The 23,162-nt window shown below is 44.7% G+C and overlaps 1 long non-coding RNA gene across 1 annotated transcript in view; it reads left to right on the forward strand.

The window, feature by feature from the left end:
* LOC142001564 (uncharacterized) overlaps nucleotides 1-23,162 on the forward strand; it is a 236,758-nt gene that overhangs the window by 24,011 nt on the left and 189,585 nt on the right. The window lies entirely within an intron of this gene.

Consider the following 23,162-nt stretch of genomic DNA (forward strand, 5'->3'; position numbering starts at 1 on the left):
GCTGCACCTGTTCCTGTCTGGATACAGGTGAGCGGCTGACGCAGAGCAAGCAAGCACAAAGCTCCGCCCCACTCTCCGAGCCCAAACCTCGAAGGAGGAGGAAAAAATCTTCTAGTCAATGACTGCCGCAGCAGTCAATTAGTGCTGTGGTGGGAGCCTCCCTGGCTTTATGGTTAATTTCATAAGAGCTACTCATTCTGGGAGAATGCCCTCAATTTTGTAATATTTACACTTGCTGCTAACATTCTCCCCTGTCCTTTCTGTCTTGTGCTGTTGGTTTGCACTTTGTTTTCTGTGTCTGGATACAGCCTAGCCAGTTCCTTTGCACATGTTGAGGGTGATAGCCACATAGATTGTGTCACTTTCCTTTTACTTAAAACAAAATACAAAACATAGGGGAAAAGTAAACTCTAGCTTTATTATGTTACAAAGCACAGTAGCACTCCAAACATTTAGTGAATCTGAGCTGCAAGTATCCCATTTCAAAGAGAAAGGAAAGTCTTGAATCTCTGAAAATTCAGACATGTATTTTAAATCATGAATATCTTGGACATTCCAATTGTTTTTCTTCCAACACTTTGTTACTTTTTCTGACACAGGTTCTTTAAATAAAAAAGGGCATTAAAAATGGTGAAATCCTGGGCCCATTGAAACCAACGTGTGTTTTGCTATTCACTTCAATGGGAGTAGGATTTCATCCCAAATCTCCATTTTCCTTTCTTGTAATTCAGATGACTGAATTACCAGTGTCTCAGGTAGATTGCCTTGAGGTCCTTCAGCATGCAAAATAGGTCAAATTCATCACTGTCTGGTACTGTGTAAAAATCTACATCAGTCAAAAGTGAGTGTAAACCATTCTCATACTGGTACCCAACAGCAGTGAACAGGGCCCTATTCTTTGGGCAAAACCAGCACACTGATATTGGTGTACAATAAACAAGCACAAGTACGAGAGGGGCAAGGAGAAAGATGGATGAGAAAATTTATGAGAAAAAGAACAATGAATGTCAGAGTTTGGGAAGTTATATTAAAACAGTATTAAAAATAGTACAGTTCAGGGAAGCGTTAACAGCCTGAACTTATTTAATGTTGTTATAAATGATCTTCCAAAATGAATAAATGCTGGCATAGGTGTCACTCTATTTGCAGATGCTGATGGTGTTTGGATTTGGAGTAAGGTTGCTAACTCTGAATTACTTGGGAAAGACCATTTATACCAGGGATAGAGCAAGCAAGTCTCCTCACCATGAGCTGGAAGCTCTGGGACTTAGCACCAGTGTTTCCTGCAAGCTGAGCACTTAGACAGCTGCCCAGGACAGATTCAGGTACTACCCAAGGGATTACCAATGCACCCACAGTGGGCAGTATGTGTTTCATTGTGGTGCACATCTGCATACGCCTGGGTGCATATAACAAAATTTATTCTACCCATGGATGGGAAAAAAATAGAGGGAACGCTGCTGAGTACCCTCCACCTCAGCACCTGGAGCATGGCACATGTCTAGTTAAGTGTGAGGGGTCCGGTTGGCACTTCCCACCATGGGAGCAGCTATGTTGTACAGGGCTTGGGGTTACTTCTGCTTGTGTGTGGTCCCAAACTGATTTTTCAATATATCAGTGGCCCCTGACCAGGAAATGGTTCCCCAGTGCTGATTTAGACTATGTTATAGATAAATAACTATCATAGAAAATGATATTAATTCATTACTCATTATTATTCATTCATTTATTCTCTGTACTTTCAAAATATTTCACTGAAAGCTCTCAAAGTGCTTTACCAAGGTTAAGTAATTAATTCTCACAACATCCCTGGCAAAGAGGTAAATAGTGTTATCCCTACTTGTAACAGCGGTACTTGAAAACCATTGCGCTGCCAGACACAGCTGTAATTCACTTTCATACCTGCTTCACTGGTATCTAACCTATCTGCATCAGCGAATTTGTACCAAGGAAGTAGATGTTATCTTTTAGATGCAGTAAGAGAATTTACATGTATTTGTCTCATTCCACAAATGAACTATCAGTTCAGTGCAGGCCTGGCATTGTCCCATCCACAGCTTCTTTGAGAAGAAGGGAGGAGTTTTTTGAACTGTAACAGCCACCACACCTCACCTATGGACTAGAGTGGGACAATTACCTTGGGCTGGTGGCAGGGCAGAAGCTGCAGCAGATCTCCTCCTCACTGCCTTCTCTCTTCCTTTACCACACAGCGCTCAGCCATGGCCTCTAGGCCCACTGAGCCCCACCTCTCTGCAGCTGGGAGGCCTCTGTTCCAGGAGGCCACTGCTGAGTGCTGCATTTTGAGTTGGAAGGGAGGCTGGAGAGGAAGCAATCTGCTGCAGTTTCTGCCCTACTGCTTGTCCCAGAGGGGCAGGGGGACAGGATGCCTTGGCATCCCCATCCAGGATGGCCCTGCTGGTATGTTTCTGTTCCCTGACTTAGAGTCAAGTTTCTGGTGCAAATCCTTGTGATGGTAAATTCTCAGTTTATGTTTATTCAATGTTCTGCTTTGTGTGCCTACAAGCTCCTGTTTCTGACAGCATAGCTTCTAGGAAACGGGTTCACTAAAATATCTTCAGAAAGCAAACAAAGTGGTAGTAATCAGAGCTGAAGCAAATTTACAAATTTACAAGGAATAGTGTCTATTTTGAAATAGCGGCTGTGTAGACAGGGAATAGGGGCTATTTTGAAATAAACTGTTCCAGAATATCTTGTTTCAAAATAAAGCTGCTGTGTAGACAACATATTTCAGATTAGAGCCACTGGAGGCAGTGCTTCTAGAGCTCTAATCTGCAGTAGGCTCTATTGTGTATGGACGCACAATTTTGAAACAAGTTTTGTTTATTTTGGGGCTTCCCTGTAGTATAGATTTGTTATTCCAGAATAGTTTATTTTGGAATAATAACTTTGGAACAAGCTATTCTGGAATAACTCTGTAGAAGACATAGTCTTTGTCATCTGGGCATTGCATCATCTTTCTGCTAGAAAGGAGATGCAGGAGGGAAAAAGAGTGCTTTTGAGATCAGGGTTTCCTTTCAAAGAAACCCCATCTACATAGCTAGTTTTCAATTAGAAAGCAACACTTTTGACGCTCAGGTGGCTGCCATTATGCAAATGAGGCACTGTATATTCATATCAGCTCCTTATTAGCATTTGTGATCCATGGCATTTACATAACCCTTATGAGAGGAAGGGGTAGTATAGGTGCAGCCTTTTATGTGTAGATGCACTATTTCAAAATAAGCTGTTCTGGAAAATCTCTTCCCAAATAGCGTATTCTGAAGTAATGCTGCTGTGTAGACATAGCCAGAGTGTCCACCTATTAGTCACTAGCCACAAGTGGCTAGTTGGCCAGTTGAGTGTGCCTATTTGGCTTGAACGATACATATATTTTCAGAATTATGTGGCTAGTTCACTGTCACAATAACCACGATAGTGGATACTACTTCAGAACTGGCAGGACACCAGAGCATTAGGCAACCTGTTTGTTTGTTTTGGTTTAGTTTTTGTTCTTGTTTTTGTTTTCTGTTTGGAGGGATTTTTCCTGTGAGTATGCAGATGCCTTAAGATGTGACCCTCATAGACAACCTCTGATTTAGTTCCTATCCCTTTATGGAGTGAAAGAGGTTGTAAGAAGGGACAGTTCTAAGTTTTTTCAGGTTTCCCTTCTCCTGAAGTTGTTAGTTGGGATCTAACATAAACTCCCTTCCCTTCTTGTCGCGTGGGCCAAGGTGATGCCAACAAACAAACAAGTGTGATATTTTAGGGCTGGGGCCTGGGCACAGCAGACCCTGATAGAAGGGGTAAGAAAAAAAGCAGCTTATTGCATCCACGTGGCGCCGCTGCTCACAAAGCCAGCTGGCTCGTCAGCGTTCGGCTCTTCAGAGCCCTTTATCACACCAATTTGAGCTGACTGGTTGCAGTCTGCATTTGGAGGAGAGCATGTGTGGGTGGCAGGGATTGAAAGTGAGCCTAGCTATCCAAACAAAAAAGCAGTCCCATAGCACTTACGTTTGTGCCAAGTTAGGAACACTAGATGGAGCTATGGGATTACAAAATACCCTAGCCTTCTGTAACATCAAAGCAAGCTGTCACCCTCACGGTGGGCTGGTGCTGGTGATGTGAATACTGGGGCTGAGGTATAGATAGTTATGTAGGGCTAGAGTATGGCCTTAGTTGCTCTGGACTTTACCATTGGTCTGCTATGCTGTCCCTATGAAAAACCTGATTTGGATCATTTTTCCTACTGAGGTTATGACCAATGTCTCCCATTGGACATTAAGCTTTCGTGGGTAAAGGCCCTCTTTGTCAGATGCTGCATCTGACGAAGTGGGTCTTTGACCATGAAAGCTTATGATTCAAAATATCTGTTCATCTATAAGGTGCCACAAGACTTCTTGTAGTTTTTGAAGATACAGACTAACATGGCTACCTCTCTGATACATTGGGCATTAATCACTTATAACTGCCTTTCATTCCAGAGAGTTTTATAAACAGTATTTCCCACCTCACATTTTCCCCTCACTCCTCCTTGCAACACTCCGGGAGGTGGTCCTTACTGACCTCATTTTGAGGCACAAAGCAAGGCAGTGATTTACCCAGCATTATGCTGTGACTCTACAGCCAAATTGAGAGTCACGGCAAGAGTCCTGGTTCTTGGTCCAGGCCCTATACAGCCTCTTTACAATTCCCTGCATTAGAGCATCATGTTACTCCATTCGTGGTGGACTTTTGCTGGTCTCTTCATGTTCTGAGTGCCAGGAAGCAGCTATTAAGCTAGGATGGATAACAACAAACGTGCCTGTTCTAAACCTCTTTCGTTCACACCTGTTGGACGAGATTCTATTGAGGGCTAGTTGCTGCCCATCTCCACTGGGGAATATTGCACGTACAAAAGTGAGGTTACAAAATGCAGAACAAGATAATCAGATGGTGCATGTGTGACAGCTCCACCTATTACTCTTGCTTAGCATAGCAGGCATAAGGTATTCATGGGAGGCAAGTAACCACCAGGTGAACTCAGTGAAGATCAGGCTTATGCATAAGAGATCCATTCTTTGCCTATGTGCCATTCATGTTCTTCCCCATGCTTATGAGGGTAAGGAAGTGGATGACCAGGAGGTTTGAGATAAGAGCTGACCACAGGATGGCAGTTCTGTTTCTTGCCAACTTTTGAGGCTTTGACACTTTGTATTTGTTTCACATGGCAATTAAATCAAAACCTTTGGAATGTTGTCATAAAAATGGAGTTGTGTCAGAATGTCTGTTTGCAGATCAAAGCCTATTTGATTCAGGAAGACTGTGTATCTGTGTAGACAGGTGGTTAGGGCACAGACATGGGATGTGCGGGATCCAGCTGCAAACTCATGCTCTGCCTGATTCAGAGCAGCATTTTCCATCCCAGATCACACTAAACCTAGGAAGGCAGGGATTTGCATCTGAGTTTCCCACATCTCCAGCCAGTGCCCACCAGGTAAGAAAAGGTCTGTCCATCAGAAACCTTCCTGACAAAAAAAACTATCAAAGCCTATGCATCTCTGCAGAATATGCCAGCTTCAACATCCAATAATTTGGTTGAAAATATTCCAACCAGCTCTGCTTGCAATTTATTACTCCTCTGTGCAGGGGCATTCACATAGCACTTATCCTTCATCCTGTCTTCACATAGATTCTGCCCACCTGAACACCAGCTGCATTTCCTTGAATGCTGGGATATTCAGGTGCCTGACATGGATAAGCCAGAACCAAAACATCATATCCAAATTTTTCTTTGGAGAAACTTACGCTGCAGATGAATTTAGCAGCTCGCACTCTGGAAGGGACTAAACCAGACTGCCCTCTGGTGGAAATGAAGATGCAGATGCAAACTTTTCAGCTTCAGCTTTTTCACGGGATCTGAAGACCAAGGGTGCACAGAGCCCAGATTCAGTCCACCATCAGGTCAATGGAAGCTTTGCCTGCTGGACTGGACCCATAATTTATATTATTAGTTTATTTTCCCATCATCACGCATGCCTCTGGACACTTCCTGGGCTTTGCACATTGATGGAATTTAAAGCGTACCATGAAATACGTGTTTTTTAAGATGCCTAAAATGAGATGCTGAGTGTCAGTATAGGGAGACAGTGGCTTCTATAACTGGTTTGAGCATTAGCCTGCTAAACCCAGCACTGTGAGCTCCATCCTTGAGGGGGCCATTTAGGGATCTGGGGCAAATAGATTAAAAAAGTCAGGGTGGGGGGGTGCTTGGTCCTGCCAAGAGGGCAGGGGACTGGACTCGATGACCTCTTGAGGCCCCTTCCAGTTCTGTGAGATGTATGTATCTCCAATTAACTCTATTTCCACAGCACCCGTCAGTGCTGGCTTGCTGATAAGGCTGAAAAACAGTAGCCCTTCCTACTGACCCCTTTCTGCTTCCTATGTCAGTGCTTTGTCCAAGAGCTCAGGTTACCCAGCAGGTCTGTAAACAGTGTCTAAAATAATTGTGCAGTTGTCACCCTGCAAAGGGGGACTATTTTAGAAAGCCAGCTTAGCCCGAAGGGCCAACAGGCTTCAAGCCAGGTCCAGCTGTCTGAACCCGACGCAAATGGCTGCTTCAAAGTACCATGAGTGATGCCTCAGCGCCAGCCTGTCCTGGCCATGGGAGTTGGGAGGAGGGGGCAGTGCAGGGGGGGGGCGGGGGCAGGGGGTTTTGATGTGTTGTTTCAAGAACAATTCCGGGGGCTCCAGAAGTTTAGGAAGCAGCTGTTTGGAACCTGCTGGAAACTAATGGGGACAGGTGAGGGTGGGCTGCTGATGAACAGGAGAGCTAATGTCTTATCACATGATAGCTTCCCACCCCTGAAATTGTTTAATAGAAGGGCAGACATGCTGCCATCAACCAGGCTGCTCTGAACGCGCAGGAGGTAGAAATGGATGCACAGAGCAAGGGGTGGATGTGCCAGGGAATGAGAGAATGCAGCTGGGACTTTGGGCAGGCAGGCCAGGGGGAGCAAGCCTTGAAGAGAGTAAGGAGCAAGTCTCTATAAACGATCCAAGCAGAAAGTAGCACAATCCCCCAAAGCCAAGGAACCAGCAGGTGAGGAAAGGGGAGCAGCCATGCTGGGAAGGCGCCAGAAGAGATAAGCAAATCTGCTTTTTGCAAAGCTCTAAACCCAGCTATGTTATGGTGCATGTCACTCCTCTTAATTCCGTTTCACTCTCCTATTGCCGTGAGGAAGTGCTTGGGCAGGCATCAGAGGCCAGGTGTAGACTCCATGTAACTGCACTGCCTCCAGCGGGATAAAGGCATCTCCTGTTTTGACTCCACTAGAGGATGAATCTGGCAGTGGTTAAAGCAGATTGAATTGGGAGGGGGGCTGAAGGAGGATGGACAACTCTTCTTAGCTGAATCAGGGTCAGAGAACGCTCCAATTCCAGCAAATGAGGGGGAGCAGCATTGCCCTGGCTACCCAGTGTTTTAACTCCTACTGAGCAATGTTCCCTCTAATCTTTTCCTTCTGTCACTGAGTGTGGGGGAGCCACCAAGCCGTGCACCCCCATCTGCAGTTAGATTTGACTGTCAGCCAGCAGTGAGAACTGATGGTTTTTCAGACTATGGGGACAAAGCATAGAACAGACTTGGCTGTACAAATCCATCTTGAAGAGAGGGGGAGCCAGGGCCTTGGCCCTCTTCCTTGCTTCCCCAGCCTGCCGAGACTGCCTAACTCCCAACAGCCCAGTTCAAACCCATACAGCCAGGCCTTTCCTCCCACCTTTGTTTTACTCCCGAGGCAAAAGGTGTCATCTGCCTGCACCCACTTCCTGGCTCAGGTTTTGAAAAACATTGCCAATATACATGTGCAAGAAGTTATCCCACCCTAAACTCCCATCAACTTCCCTTACTTCCAAAGGGAGGCAGGAGTACTGTGGTCAATGGGAGAGCCCTGTAAATTCAATTTAGCACATCCACACTAATCACGCTAAATCCAACTCTGGAAGATCGACCACAGCAGGGTCAGTTTTCACAGTACTACAGCTGTACCCTTGGTCAAAATGTCTCTTCGTGAGTTGACTATCAGGATCAAGGTTACCTCTCTTGGACCCTGGTCCTGAGATGTGCTGAGCACTCACAATTTCTACCAATTTCATTGGGTGATGGAAAGTTAGAGATTTGCATGGTAAAGAAGAGAGAGGTCTCTTGTCTGTCAGGAATACCGAAAGGATTCTTACTGAGGCTGCTGGATGCAGACGGATCTGGTGTTTCTCTTTAGCTCCCAGAATGATACAGACTGCTGTCACCACAAGGTTCACACTAAACATAGGTCTGAACTTTCATTCCCTCATGGTTTCTGCATAGTATACTCATCCCTCACTATATGAGCACAATTGGTTCCCAACTTTCTGCTTGTAGGCGAAAACTCATACGAGTGACACTAAGTTACTATTAAAATACATGTAAAAGTCTTTGATTGGTTCCTAGTGCTCCTAATTGAGGGAAGGGGTGGCAGCATGCAGCTTGAAAGGTATGTGAACCTGGGAGGGGGGGTGTTGGAAAAGGTGTAGTACCCATGGTGAGTGCGGTGGGCTGGGGGCATTCCGGACCTGGGTGGGTGTTGGCAGCGGGTGGGGCTGGGGGGGGCATGGGGAGTTGCAGGCCAGGGTTGTTGGGAGCTGACTGGGTGGGGCTACAGGTCTCCCCACGCCTTGGCCAGGGACCCAGTGGCTGGAGAGGAGCCAGCCACAGGGCTGCAGGTCTCCCTGTGCCCTGGCCAGGGACCCCATGGCTGGCTCATGTAAGCGGGGGAAGTTCACTCTTTTAGTGAACAAAAGTATGTATTTATGTTCCTCGTTTTAGTGAATACTCATAAGTCAAATACTCGTTAAATGAGGGATGAGTGTAATACTAGAATAAAGAGTAACTCCGTCATAAACTTGCCCTCTTTGGCTAGTTGTGAGGAGATGGGAGTCAGAGGTAGACTGCCTGGCACTTCTCAGAAGAGCAGGGTCATGGAGAGAGGCGGGTAGGAAACAGCACTCTTCACCCTCCCAGCTTTTGTCAGACTGAAGTTAAGAAAAGCAAAGCAAAGGGAAACAATTCAGGAGTCAGGAGCCCTCTTTCTCACTCTGCAACATGATGGGATACAGCATTTGACAAAAACTCAAACTAGGGTGTGCAAAATAGTTACTGATGTAGGAAACTGCTGTGGGATGCAGCACATCACAAACAGTTGTCAAATGGGGACTTCAGAGCTGCAGTTGCTTTTCCGTGCCAGATGTAAAGAGCCGGCCCCCAGAAAGGCACACCAAGAAAATGTTTCTGCGTATGGACAGTTCTACACTAGAGAGATTTAGTAGGGCACAGGCAGTTATGTGAAGAAAGGTCTTACTGGGGAAATGGCTGCAAAGCATCACTGAATTAATGGGGTGTGTGATTCTGAATTGTCTCTTTGAAACATTGTTCTCAAATTTGCCTTGAATAGCCATTATCCAGCCTCTGGTTGGCTGCATTTCACTGGTGGATGGGCAAGCAGTTTTGTAGCTTGGTTCTGCACTGATTCTGCAAAGACACAACGATCTTTACAGGGTACATGTTATAAGATAGCAGCAGAGCTGTAAAGTGACTTGACATCCTTAAGAATGCAAGATCCTAGATACATGTGATAAAACAAGCCATATGCTTAATTACATCATACAACCTCATCAAAGACAATCGAATTGTAGAGGTCTAAGAATAGAACTTGTCCCCAAGTTATTTCTTAATCTTAAAACAGATTTTAAACATACACTGAAATGAACCCTTTGCTTTCAGGGGGAAATATCCTGAATTTTTTTGTTTACTGAAAACCCAATTTCTGGTAAATAAAAAAAAAATTGACTGATTCCAGGGGAGAGGTAATTTCACTAGAATTGTCACTAAAATCTTGAAGAATAAAATGGGTTGCAAAAATTATTTTAAAAACTCCATTCCAAAAATTTCCAACAAATTAACTTTTTTCTCCCCCTTACATTCCAGTCTCCCTTGTATGTCTGAGGAGGTAGGTTGGACAGTGAATTGACCAGTACTGAATGTGTGATATCTTCTTATTTACCCAGTTATGGGTACGTGAGAACAATTCCCTTTGGGACTACTACATCTTTTACAGTGGCCCCGCTTCTTCTTTTCCCTCATTCCAACAGTCACTAACACCTGCTGTAACAGAGGAAGACAAAGGGAAAAATTAACGTTAAGGCCAATAACTAATTGTACATAGGAGACAGAATGGAATCCTGACTCCACTGAAGTCAATAGCAAAACTCCCACTGTTTCACTAGGGCCAACATTTCACCTCAATCTAATAAATTCTCCCACTGCAAGAGCAGAGTAATAGGATATGTTCCACACACAAGCCCTGCAAGAGTCATGTTGGCTCAATAGCTAATTATGCTGCAAGCTGATTAAACTGGAAGGCCACTGATTGGGAACAGGCTCACCTGTTCAAGAATAGGCATGGGCTGCGGCTAGGAAAAACTTCAGGGAAGCAAGCTGCAGCCTGTCTGTGAAAGAAAGCAGGCAAACCTACTAAGACTGGAGCCAGTGATGTAGGAAGAAGCCCAGGGAGACAGTACCAAGGGGTAGGGTAGAAGCTGCTTGTTTTAGGGTCCCTGGGCTGGAACCCAGTATGAAGGATGGACTTGGGCTCCCCTGTTGGCCACTGGGGAGTAGGAAAGGCAACTGGAGAAGCCAATGGCACAGCAGATCTGGAAAGATTGTGAATTCCCCAGAAGGGGAGGATTTCAGTGACCTGATCAGAGGGCCAAATCAGGAAGAGAAAGTTGCAGCTCAAGGGGTGAGGGAGGCAGTAGAGACAAGATAAGGGAAGACATCACCAGACAGAGAGTACAAGACAGGGAGAGCTAATTCCCAGGATGACCAGCAAAAGATGCTGTAAGGGGTGAGTGTATTCTCTGATAGTTGGGTTTCCTTTCAGCCTTTCCTCATGCATATGTGTTACTCTGTTCTGGGTCGGGCTGAGGAGATGTCACTGGAAGCTTGCATGCCTCCCTGTAGATGGACACATGGTGTAGTCACTGTTTCCTCTGTGCAAGGAGGGTGTTGAATGTCAGATTGGCAGTGCTTTACTTCACTTTGCACAGGTACTCAGGACAGGGTCAGGTCCTGAGTCTTATCTTTGAATGGATGGAGAAGAGAAGAGCTCACCCCGATGCTCATGTGTCATTTCTAAGACAGCACATACAGGGACAGTCCAATCAGGCTTCTGCCAGAGCTGCTGTCACAGAGTGGTATTAGCCATTAAGAAGTGACTTTCAATAAAATGCTTCTAACTATGTAAAAGCTGATCTTTAAACAGTGTCCATGTTTGTGGACTCTACTGAGCTAGAGAAACTATTCGTTAGGCATGTTCAAGGCCCAGTTGAGTCCCTTCTGCTCAGCCTGAAGAGCTACTTTGGCACTTTCAAGGGGGATTCTTCCACCTTTGGATGCATATTCACACTTGGCACTCAGTGTTCCTTCTACTTTTTTCCATCTATGGATGGACTAAATTTAGTTATATGTACCAATGCATGTATGGATGTGCACCACCATTAAAAACACATGCTCCATACTGTGGGTGGCTGAGGGCACTGCTTATCAGCTGGGTGACACCTGAATCTCTCCTGGGTGGCTGCCCAACCACTCAGCCTACAGGGAACACTGCTGGCATTCCTGTGCCCTGCAGAGCTCAACTTCACACTTCCCTCTACCTTTCCCTTACCCCTCAAGCAGCAGAACAGTAGTGGTGTCTCTGTAGAGGGACCATCTGCAGGGAAAGGCAGGATTTTCCTCTTTATGGATTAAAATAGAATTCTGAGCCCAGTGATGAAATCTACCAAAATTGAAGCTGGTGAGTTTTCTGGTTAGACACCTGCTACCTCTACCTGCACTATAGCTCTGGGACTCTTTGCTAGGACAGCACTTCCTGGCTTTGAGCTCCAGCTGGCTCGTGAATTTGATCTTTCCTAGTAAGATCACGCCTTCCTGACTGACAGATCACAAGTCACTCTGTACAACAGTGACTGAAATCGCCTACCCAAGTGAAATCTCAATAAAGGAGGGTGTTAAGCTTCCCTAGCTGAAAGCTGACAGCTGATCCTTGGGTGGCAGACTGAGGAGCTGATCTCTAATAGCAGTCAGGATGGTGGCTGTAGCTTTTTGAACTTGATCCTGCATTCCTTTCCTTCCGTGTGTGTGTCCTAAAACAATTTGCTCTGTGTGGTGGGGGGAGGATATTTTCATTGGCACTTCATGGTGCTATAACCAAGAAGCAGGCACACAATATAAATAAGAGGCATTTTTGGCTTCCTTCACTAATATGCACACTGAAAGTAGCTGGAATTGGACTTCTCACCCTAATGTAACTGCCCACTTTAGACTGGAGTATCCAGGAAGCATTCTCCTCACTCTGCACCCGCTGCTGAAAAGCAACCACCCCAGGGCAGAATGGAAAAGCAAGTTAGCCATGCTCTGTGTTGTGTTTCCCATTTTAGATTGCTCCTTTGGGGCTTGCCTACCAAATGGCCATTCTTCGGGCAATGGACTTTTTTTAAACCACTTCAGATAAAAGAAAAGCCAAGCTAAAGCTCTGTTAAAACAAACTGCACTTGCACCCTTGCTGTGATTTTTTTCCTTTTCACACAAACTGGCTTTCACCAGGACTTTAAACAAATACCACTGGCATAGGCTGATCTGGCTACATTTACATCCTGGTTCAAACAAGATTGTACCAAACATGTACACCCCCCAAAAAGCCTGTTATGGATGCTTAGCCAATTCTCTGAGGTTTGCCTACCAAATGGATTATAGCCCCTGACCTCACTTTAAGTCCCACATAGCCTGGTTCATCATTGAAAGCTTCATCTGCTAATCCGTAGCAAGTCTGCCTTTCTCAAAACCATAGTCTGTGCTTTTCATTCATTAGCACCAATCAAGAGCCAGATCTCAGCCAGCCAGATGCAGGTTCTGCAGTCATGATGGTAGGTGATGACATGATGATGGTGAGGAGTGATAGTTTAACTGGGTCAGGCTCACAGGAGCACAACAAATAGCAAGAGAAACTCTTGTTCAGACGCAAAAGCTAAGCAAGAACATGAGAAGTGTGCAGGAAGAAAGCAGGGGCTCTGTATGAGCAGAGAGTGAGGAACTTTCCCCATATAAAGACATTTTGAAAACTTGACTGATTGTTAAATAGAATTGGTTGGGAAATGCACAGGGGGAGTTGTTTCTCATGGAAAATTTGTGAATTTTTGACAAAAAATTCCAAATATTTGATTTAAAATGGTGCGTCATTGGGATATCAGTCTAGGGACTTTATGCCACCATTCTCTGTAAATTAGGATCCCTGCTCAGACTATACGTTTCAGGGTGCATCAAGATTTCCTGTCTTTTTAGGGAGCAGTAGTGCATCATGGTGGTCACAGGCCTAGGGTGCATTAGGGGAGATGAAGTCCAGCTGAGTAACCTAGCCATAGAACAGAATGGAGGAATGAGTTACTCAAACTACAACTCCCATGAGGCATGTCAGTGGCATTTCAGAATTAAAATATTTCTTTTTATTTCTGAAATATTTATATTTTTGGCTGAAATATTTTGTTTTAGGTGTGCTCCTTTTTGACTGAAAAAAACTCAACATTTTCTACAGGAAGCAGACAATTTTTGTGGAAAAAATTGTTTAGCCAAAGTCTCTCCCCTTCCCTCCAATTTTCTCTGAAGGAACTATTATGATGGAAATTTTGACCACCCCATTAATACAAAATTAATAACTTTGTCTGGGCAATTTAATCTCAATTCAACCACTGCTGGAGGGAGACTTCCAACCATTAATTGTTGTTTTTGGAGTTTAATGGTGGTGTGATAGTCCCAGAGACCAGTCTTTTGTTTGCTCATATAACACCTCTTAGCATGACCTGTAGTAATGCAGGGTTCCCATGCTGCCCAGTCTGTGCTACTCTGCAGAGGAGATGTTCTCAAGGGCATAAAGGACTTTTCAGTATTCGTGATTCATTTGCTGTTTGGCTTCTCTCCCTGTCCAGCAAAGACATCTCTTAGTGCCAGTAGCATTTGTTATTTGTAATGTGGACACTTTAACACTTGGAGCCTAGCTGAGCCCCAACAACACGTTTTGTACCAGTTGCTGAACATAGAGGCTTTTGAACATGCCACTGCATCTTTATTCAGGAATACGAGAAGTGTTCTTCAGCACTTGCACTGGATCGTTCATTGAAGCTATGATGCTGTCAGTGGTGTAGTCACATGAGTCAAGTTAAGCACACGCATAAGCATTGACGGGAATAGGACTCAAAATAGTGGCTGGGGAAAGTGGAAGATGAGTAGGGCTGTCCCAGACACATTTCAGACAAATGGACTTACAAAATCTGTGGCTGTGATGGAGGCTCACATGATAGCTAATCCAACTGGATGGCAGGAGCTGCAAAGGGAAGGTCAGTTGGAGATTCTAGCAAAGAGAAGACTAATATTGCATGAGCAGAGAATCATAAGAGAGGGAATAGAGAGAGGTCCTTGAGTCAGTCTGCAGCAAGTAATAAGGAGGGTTTAAAGCTTCACAAGTTTTGTACAGAGTTTAGGGTTTGTTCTTACTTCAGCTAATTGGTTGTCAAATCCCTGTAGGAGTTATTTCGGTTAAGATTTTGCACTCAGATCTAGGTTTTTGTGCATATTTCACTCCCTGGAAACTTCAGGACATTTTTGACACATAAGTGGTTTTCTTTTATGACAGAAACACAATAGTAATTGCCTGTGCTAAAGGAGGAGAATTTCTGGAAGACAAATCTGGAACTCAGTCTAGAGAATATCTTGCCTCTTATGTTCAGAAAGCCATGAAATTCTCAGTTTATTAAATGTAATCTTTTTGAAATTCTTATTGTTCTCTCCCATTTTAATCCAGTGAAATCACCTGTGATTGTAGGAACAATACATACTAGCAATATTAATTTTCCATCATGTTTCTTTGGATTTACAGAGCCTGTTCAGACTTCCATACAGTTTCCTCGTGTGGCTGTCATTTGCTGAAAGTCCCACAAGTTGGCATCTTTTTAGACAATGTCTTCCCCATCTTCCGAAGGGACCATAAAAGATCTCACCTCTTTTGCGATAAAGGTTTCATCCAGGCCACTACTGCAGTGTGCTTGAATTGTATCTGGCAGTTGTGCTACTACCATGGGTCCAAGCTGAACAGGATGTGAATATAGGTTGAGGAAGACTCCTTGGAAGAGGACAGGACATGACTGGAAAAAGGCATCCTTAGGAAAGTCTCATTCAGCCAATGGGAACCCCCTGTGGTATAGTCACTTGGACTCTGACTTCTCTTTCCTGTCAAGATACCTTGGACATGTAACAGGAAAGATGCAGTGAACCCCCGGATCTTCACTTCAGTAGCATTCATGGGAAGAGTTTAGCTGAAGAGAAAGACCAAAGGCCCTTTATCAAGTTAGCAGCACATTCCTCAAACCATCCTTCTGCTGCATCATGATGGGTAGGTTTGCCAATGAAGCAGGTGTGAGTGGGAAAAGAAAGTTGACAGTCGATGAGAACAGAAGAAAGGTGTGTGGTAAGGAAGGAGACAATTGTTCCTTGATGAGAGTCCTTTTGCCTGTATCACTGGAAGACATTTAATTGAAGGCAGTTGATATGAATCCACAAACTTCCTTGGTCAAGGCAAAGAGAAAAGAAGGCTACCCATCAGTTATTAAAAGTTTCCAAACTACAGTGGAATGGATCATCTTTGTCTCAGTGGCCAGTAGACTTGAAAGTAGAAATCAGGGACCCAAGAGAGAACGCAGATCATTGAGTATACAAAGAAGAACCTTGTGTAATAGCCTTGGAGCAGTGGAGAAACTTCTGCAGAAAGACTGGTTTGATAAGGATGTGTGGATCTGTGCAAGAAGGAGCTAGGGCTGCTTGCATTCCTGTAAAAGATGGCTGATGGAAAGCAAGAATTCAATAGCAAAAATGAAGGAAAACAGCGAATGAATCATGTCCATTAACTTCCTGTTAAAAATGTAAAGACATGCTCAAGTCAAGCTGCAACATTGTTTAATCAACATGGACACATTCTTTTCTCAATGGAACTGGTTTAAAAGCAACTGTCATGATTCCAGTTTCAACTGTGTAACTGAGAAACCGGCTGATTTGACATCAATGGGAATGCACAGGAGGTAAGAAGCAGGCTTTGGCTCTACAGGGCCAAATTTATCACAAGAGTAACTCCATTGACTTCCGTGGATTAACACGGGGGGATGAATTTAGCTAAACAATATCTATAAGGGAGATTGTTTTGATAGTCTATCTGCAACTATTTGGAATGTATAAACACCAAGAAAGGAGCCAGGGTTTATGAGGCGTAATGGGATGAAATTATGCAAAGGGCACTGTTAGGCCTGTCATCAGAGTTCCCCAATGGATATGATTGTTGTTATATTAATTGTCTGCATAGCAATAGTGCTAACTCAGATCAGGGCCCCATAATTCTAGGCATGATACAAATAGTAAAAGACAGCTCCTATCCCAAAGAGCTTCCAGTCTAAATAGACAAGGAGGAACAGAGAAGTGAAATGATCTGCCCAAATTCAACAAGTCAGTGAGAGAGCTGGCAATAGAACCAGTCCTCCTGACTCCCAGAACAATGATCCATCCACTAGGCAACACTGCCTGCTTGGGAGCCTCTTTTTAAAATAGTGTGACACAAAGTGAGACCTTCACTGATTTAGGGCACAGTCAAATATTGTCCAGGGATCTACTAGGTGGTCTATAACACCAAGAATGAATGAAAGTAATGAACTCTTCATGACATACACATTCTATCTAGGACAAGATGACTTTAAATTCAAAGTGGGTGTTTTTCTGGAAGATGCTGTAGTGAAGCAAGTTATTTAGGCTCAATACAGAGGGCACATTCTCTGTCCTATGTTATAGTGAAAGACAGCATGGATAAGTTAATGGTACCTTCTGACCAAAAAAAATCTGACTTTATCTGTGACTTCCCTGGCTGATCTGAGACAGGTCACTGAAGGTTACTTCAGGGCCACAACCAGCCAGCAGCTCTCTCCCTCACTCATGAAAGAACTGACAGTTTAACTCTACCTCCTCCCTAAGCATAAGGTGACCAAGCATCCCAACTTATTTTTTAAAAGGGATGATTGTCCCATATTTAGGCCTGCTGGGGTGGGGCTGGGAGTGCCTATGGCTGCCACTTCCCTAGAACTCCTATTCTGCCCCACAAACCCTTTCATTATTTAGTTACCTGGTAACAGATATATTTACCCAGCTGGCATGTCCCTGCTGAGGACCTGCAGACAATAAGGGTGGCAAACCACCTTGCCTTGTTTACATTTGCAGAACTGCCGATGTTTGAGTGTTCAGCCCTTATTGTCAAGGGCCTTTTTGCAGACAAAGGAGTAAAAGCCGAAGATTTCACACTTAGGAGTTTGACCCTTACCCTTGTACTTAGAAGCCTGGATAAAACTGCCCTGACATTCTGGGGGAACAGGGGCATTACAGTTTCCATTGATTAATAGCATTTTCGATGGGAGATGACTTCATCTTGCACTGCAGGTGTACAGCACCTTTGAAAATCAGCCCACTTTAATTTAGAAACCAGTAGTTAGCTGAATTCTTCCCCGCGGCTGCCGCTTCCCTGGGGCTCCAGGCGGGGTGTGTCTGTGGCTGCTGCTTTTCTGCGGTTGGGTTAGGGAGGCGGAGAGCATGGACTCCCCAGGGCTTGATGCAGGTGAGAGGAGCTGCCCTTCCCCCACATATCTTCCTGTCCCAAGTAGGGGACAGGGAGATATGGTTGCCCTACCAAAGCAGCCGTGGCTGAAGGCCCTTCTCTTCAGAAAACGCCAAGAGCAATATTTTTCTGGCTAGGCCAGTCATCTTCTTTGGTCCTAGTTCTATCTGTTACCACACAACCCCTGTGAGGCCTTTGTACAGCTGCACACAAAGACTGACTTTCAATGTGACTTAGATTCAAGTGCCTAGGTCTGGACTGAGGCTTCCAAATTGGACTTGGCTTCCAAAGGCTTGTCTAGATGCGATGTTAGTACACTGCAAGCTAGGGTGTAATTCAACAATGCATCCGCTTGCTGCATCGTAACATCCCATGTAGACAAGCCTGCACTTGGAAAGGCACTTCTGAAAATGTTACCAGTCAGTGAGGTTTACTTTGGGTTCACACAGACACAACTCAGGGAGGAGAGTGTGTAGTTTGTTGCTTAAAATGGGGGCATATACAACTCAATTTAGCAATGGCTTTTAATAACAGTGGGCCAGATTCTGCTCTCTGCTACACCTGGTGTGACTCCACAGTAACACCAGTGAAATCAATGAGAAACATTTTCAAAAGCAGTAAAGTCACTTAAGTTCCTTTGAAAATGTTAGGGAGTGTGAACCCTTCTGTCTTTCATGGTTATGTATCTTTCCAGGAACATGCTATAAATAAAAAAAAGCCCTGCATGTCTGGAGGCTGATACTGTCAGACTTATGGGCCGTTTAGAGGGCTGATTCCCAATCATTTTAGTGGGCCTCAGAATCCCTTAACTGAGATTATCAGAGGTGTCTATCATTCCTTCAAGATTTTGTTTCAAAAGAAATCCATTGGTTTTCCTTCCCCTCGCACTCTCTGTTTTCTGGGCTTTTCTTCCTGTTTGATGTATCACTGGATCCCCCTGGGGAACAGAGAGTAGGCAAAGCTCAAGGCAGGGTACTCGACTAGAAGATGGCCACTGGGAGCTTTGGAATTTGTGTGCATTTGGTGGGGAAGGCGGGATATATGTGCCTGCTGAAGACAAAGTGCTCTTCCAATTACTTACACATGAGAAGTTCTCTTAATATTTTTATGCTTTGCAGGGGTCACAGAGAGTTGAGAGCTCAGTAACTCAGCTTGCCAGGTGGAGCCCTGCACAGCAAGTCTGGGAGCTATCCCCAGCATGCGACAGAGTGGCGTCAGCTGACTCTGTCTGATCTGATTCCCAGCTCTTCCATCAGCAAATGCCACAAACTTGGCGTGCATGAGTTTTGCTTTATTTTAAATGCACATGGAGGAACAGGACATGTTGGAAAATGGGACAGGCGAGGGGGCAACAGGGCAATGCTTCAAATGGGCTATGGTGTTACTGGACTCTGAGGGGAGTGAAATGGGATCTGCAGCTTGGTTGCTGTACTATGTATGGGCTTTGTTCACCTGGCTTCAGAAAACCTTGTCCAGGGTATTTTGAAAATGTCGTGCTGTGATCAGGACTTAGGGGCTGTCTGGTGGCAGGGTAAGAGGGATAGGATAGGAACCTGTTTTCCATTGTCTATCTGTGGAACACTTTATAATTTCTGCAGTCAGAAAGGATTCATACATGGGCCAAGCACAACTTAGGTGTAGGATTTGCAGTATGTCTCTGCCTCTACAGGAGATTTCTTCTTTGCACATGAAGCAAGGTTAAAACTTCAGGTGAGTGCCTCAAAGTTCAGATTCAGATCTGAAATGCTCCCAGACATTTGGGTTGGAGGGGTTGGATGTGGACTTTAGGCCATCTTCACTCTCCCATTGTTTGGGTAGCCAATACTTTGGACTTTCATGTTACATCTGTTGACTTGCCTTGTGAAGATTTCCTCTTTTCAGCTGGTAGAGAAAGGATTCATCAATCAGACAAACCCAAATAACCCAAAGATCTTCCAAATTCAAGCCAAAACCCCTCTCCCAGCTCCACTCCATTAGTTCCCCTCACTCAACATTTGAAAAGATTTCCATAACTTATTTTTCGTCTGCTTGCCTCTGTCACAAACAGCTGCTGTGAGGTCTCAGACTCAGAAGACCAGGAAAGGCTGTTTTTACTGCATCTGGATCAAGAGAGAGCTGGACATACTGAAAGGGAATCTTATGAGCAAGCTTGTTTTCTTGTCTGTTCCAATGAAGTTAGGCCAGGCATAAATTATCAGCCTGGGTAGCAAGGTGACTGAGCACCTTATGGGTCAGACAGCCAGACCAGTGCTGTGTCATTGCATTCTTGTGCTATCTGTCTGTGGTATGCACCAATTATTGTCTCTGGTCCTTGGACTGTGATTTTGTAATAAAGGCTCCTAATCTTCAGCATCCACTGTGGTGGGGTGGGAGCTACACCTGGCTCTGTCCTCCCCTGTGGCATCATACCTAGCTCTGCTTTGCCAAGTTCACGTCAAGGACAAACCCTGGCCTGGCCTGATCATCAATGGTCTGTCTCTTCTAAGGTAATGGAGGAACTTTAGGGTCTAATCAGCCCCAGTTTTCCAGCGTGAAGGAGTGTCCTTTTTAAGAACCCACTGTCTGAAGTAGGTAGGGGGACTTGGGTCCACTCATTGCACTGGATTCCAGCTCAGGACCCTTGTTTGGGACAGCCAGAGCCAATCCTTCTTCATCCCTTGCTTTTTCCTGAGCTACCGTGTACCTCTGTAGTCTTCCCACTTCTTCTGTTTTTCCTCCTCCTTTGAGGGTTGCTTAATTTGGCATCTTTTCACCAGCCTGTTCATGAGTGCCTTAACCTACAGTCCCTCAGTCTCTATGACAGATGCCTCACTCTCCTACCTTGCATCCTTTTTATCCTCAGTGCTTACTCCGGAGTAGCAATCAGCTCTGTTTGAGCATGCAGACAGCTACCCAGTTATTCCTTTGGCTGCTGAGCCAGCATGGAGTTTCTAGACCACAGGATAGAGCTCTTTGGAGCACAGACCATCTTTTAATTCTGTGCTTGTTCAGCCCTCAGCACAATGAGGCTTTGATCCAAGACACAGGGTCCAAATGCAAAATAAATAATGACAAAAAGATCCAAAATATTGGGTAAATTTTTCACTAAACCATATGAGGCTTACTCATCACAGAATGGGAGATTTAGACTGGGCATTAGGAAAATCATTTAACTCTAAACTCTGGAACATGTTAGCTAGGGAGTTAGTGAAATCCCCATTCTTGGAAATTTTTAGGATCTGGTGAAATAAACACGTGTCAGGGATGGTCTAGGTATACTGAGTGCTGCCTCAGGATGGGCTAGATGATTTCATGAGGTCCTTCCAGCCCTGCATTTTGATGACTACATTGCTCACACATTCTTTCTGTGAGTTATCACTTCTCTCCCACAAGGCTGCAGTTCCAGATACTGCAGCTATTTAGTCTCCCACTTACTGCTGGCGCATGCCCCAGCCTGGCAGCTTTCTACCCACAACCCAAACCCGCTGCCTGTACCATCTTTGTGGGATTAGCTTTTAATTCAACCAGCCCAGATGATCAGCCACTCATCCAGTGCAATGCTTATGCCTGAGTGTAATAAAAAAAAATTAGGCACTATATTTAACCCTCAACCTTAATAAAATATGCTGCACTGGACAGCCTGACCGGAGCTGAGGATTGCCACCTTTCACAACACCCAGTAATTGTTTACCTCATTGCTATAAATAAATGGAGGAGGCTTTTTTTTTATTTGCTGGTAACATTTCAGCTGGAGCTTTTTAAAGTCATGCACCAGGACTGACTCCACGCCACGGCTGCCCTGTGGATATAGAAAATGTTATGTGATAACCCACCAGTCCACCTTGTAAGAATAACATCGATGGCACCGTGTGCTCTCATTCTGTCTAGCCAACTAGCTGAATCGGTATGTGGGTAGGAGAGGTCCAACAAACCCTTTTTTGGTGCAGAAAGCACCCTTGTCAAGTCTACATGGGGGAATGATCTCTGCTGCCCATCAGTACAGAGCTGCAAGCCTGAGCTTAATGCAAAGACTTGAGACTCACACTGGCAAAAAGTGCAAGGAACTTGCATATGTGATGCACAGTTCCACTTATTCAGGGTTTCACACAAGGATAGTGTATAATCAAGGACACTTGTTCATGTCCTATGTGCTGTTCTGGCATCTTGATCGATCATCCTTGCATTATTCTTGCACTTGTGCAGAAGGGGAGGGGAGGGCGTCATTGGAAATCATACTAAGTCCTTTGCAGGAAAAAATGATGGCTGTCCATCCAGGAAATTGTAGCTAGGGAAAGGTGGTGTCTGTCTGAGAAGAGCTTAACATTGGAGCTCTTGGGCGATCAGCTCAGAGGGCCAGTGTTCCCTGGAGCCAGAGCTTGGCAGGATTCATCTTTCAGCAGCTGTAAGCCATTTATTAGCAGGGTTTTAATGTTTCTGCAAAAGCCACGTTGTGGGGAAGGGAGGAAGACAAATGTGAAAAAAATTGTGTTAATTACCAGTCCATTTATATGATACGAAGCTGACCCAGTCTGTCATCTCTTCCCCGTGAGTAGCTGCTTGTTGGGTCTCACATTTTCATAACAGGCTCCCACAGGGGCCTATGTTTCTTTGGCTTGCTATGGAGACAGCAGCTGCAGCTGACTTCTCCTGTTAGAAGGAACCGCCAGCACTTCAGAAACGATTTTGGAAGCATTTGTCCCAACTGCTTTTGCTAATCTCTCTTTCAGTTTGTAATTATTTTATCACACAGGCACTCCAACACCACAACAGTTCTTTTCCATCCCAGCCCTCTGCCACGAAGGGAGCATCAGATGCCTCTGCAATAACTTTGTAGAGATTAATAGACTTGGGGACAATGGGGGGGCAGTCTTGTGAGGAGCACAGAGGGCTTCAAAAAAGCCTCAGTCTCCCTTAGGCTGTTCTGGGAGGGGCTGGGAATATTGAAGTAGGCTGAGCTATGAAGCTGAGAGCCTTTGAGGTAGGCCGCACCATATAGGCCAAGAATAATTGAACAAATAGTTTATCTGGATAACCAACAGCTGTAGAGAACAGGCGATTTCCAGAGGATTAGGGGAGAACTGTGAAAGGAACTCTCCTGGGAGATTTAAACCCTCATCTTGAATTCTACCAGCCAAGAACACATGTTGGAGCCTTTGACTTTCTTTTTAAGCAGCATTTTTTCCCTCTTCTGTTGAAATGATTCTATAAAACACTGATAAGAATTTCAACTAGTTCATGAGTAGGACAGAAAAATGGGTTGCATTGGGGGAGCCAAATTCTTTAGAGACTGTTGATTTCTAGAAGGAGTTTCTTCTGGAGTTTGTTTAATTTGATCTAAGTAGTATTGTGAAAATTGCTGGAAATTCCATTTCTTGGGCTTTGAATTTCTGGGATGTGGACTGGTTTAGGAAATTAGGCACT

This window comes from Carettochelys insculpta, chromosome 25, assembly GCF_033958435.1.
Source record: "Carettochelys insculpta isolate YL-2023 chromosome 25, ASM3395843v1, whole genome shotgun sequence".
NCBI classification, from domain to species: domain Eukaryota; kingdom Metazoa; phylum Chordata; order Testudines; family Carettochelyidae; genus Carettochelys; species Carettochelys insculpta.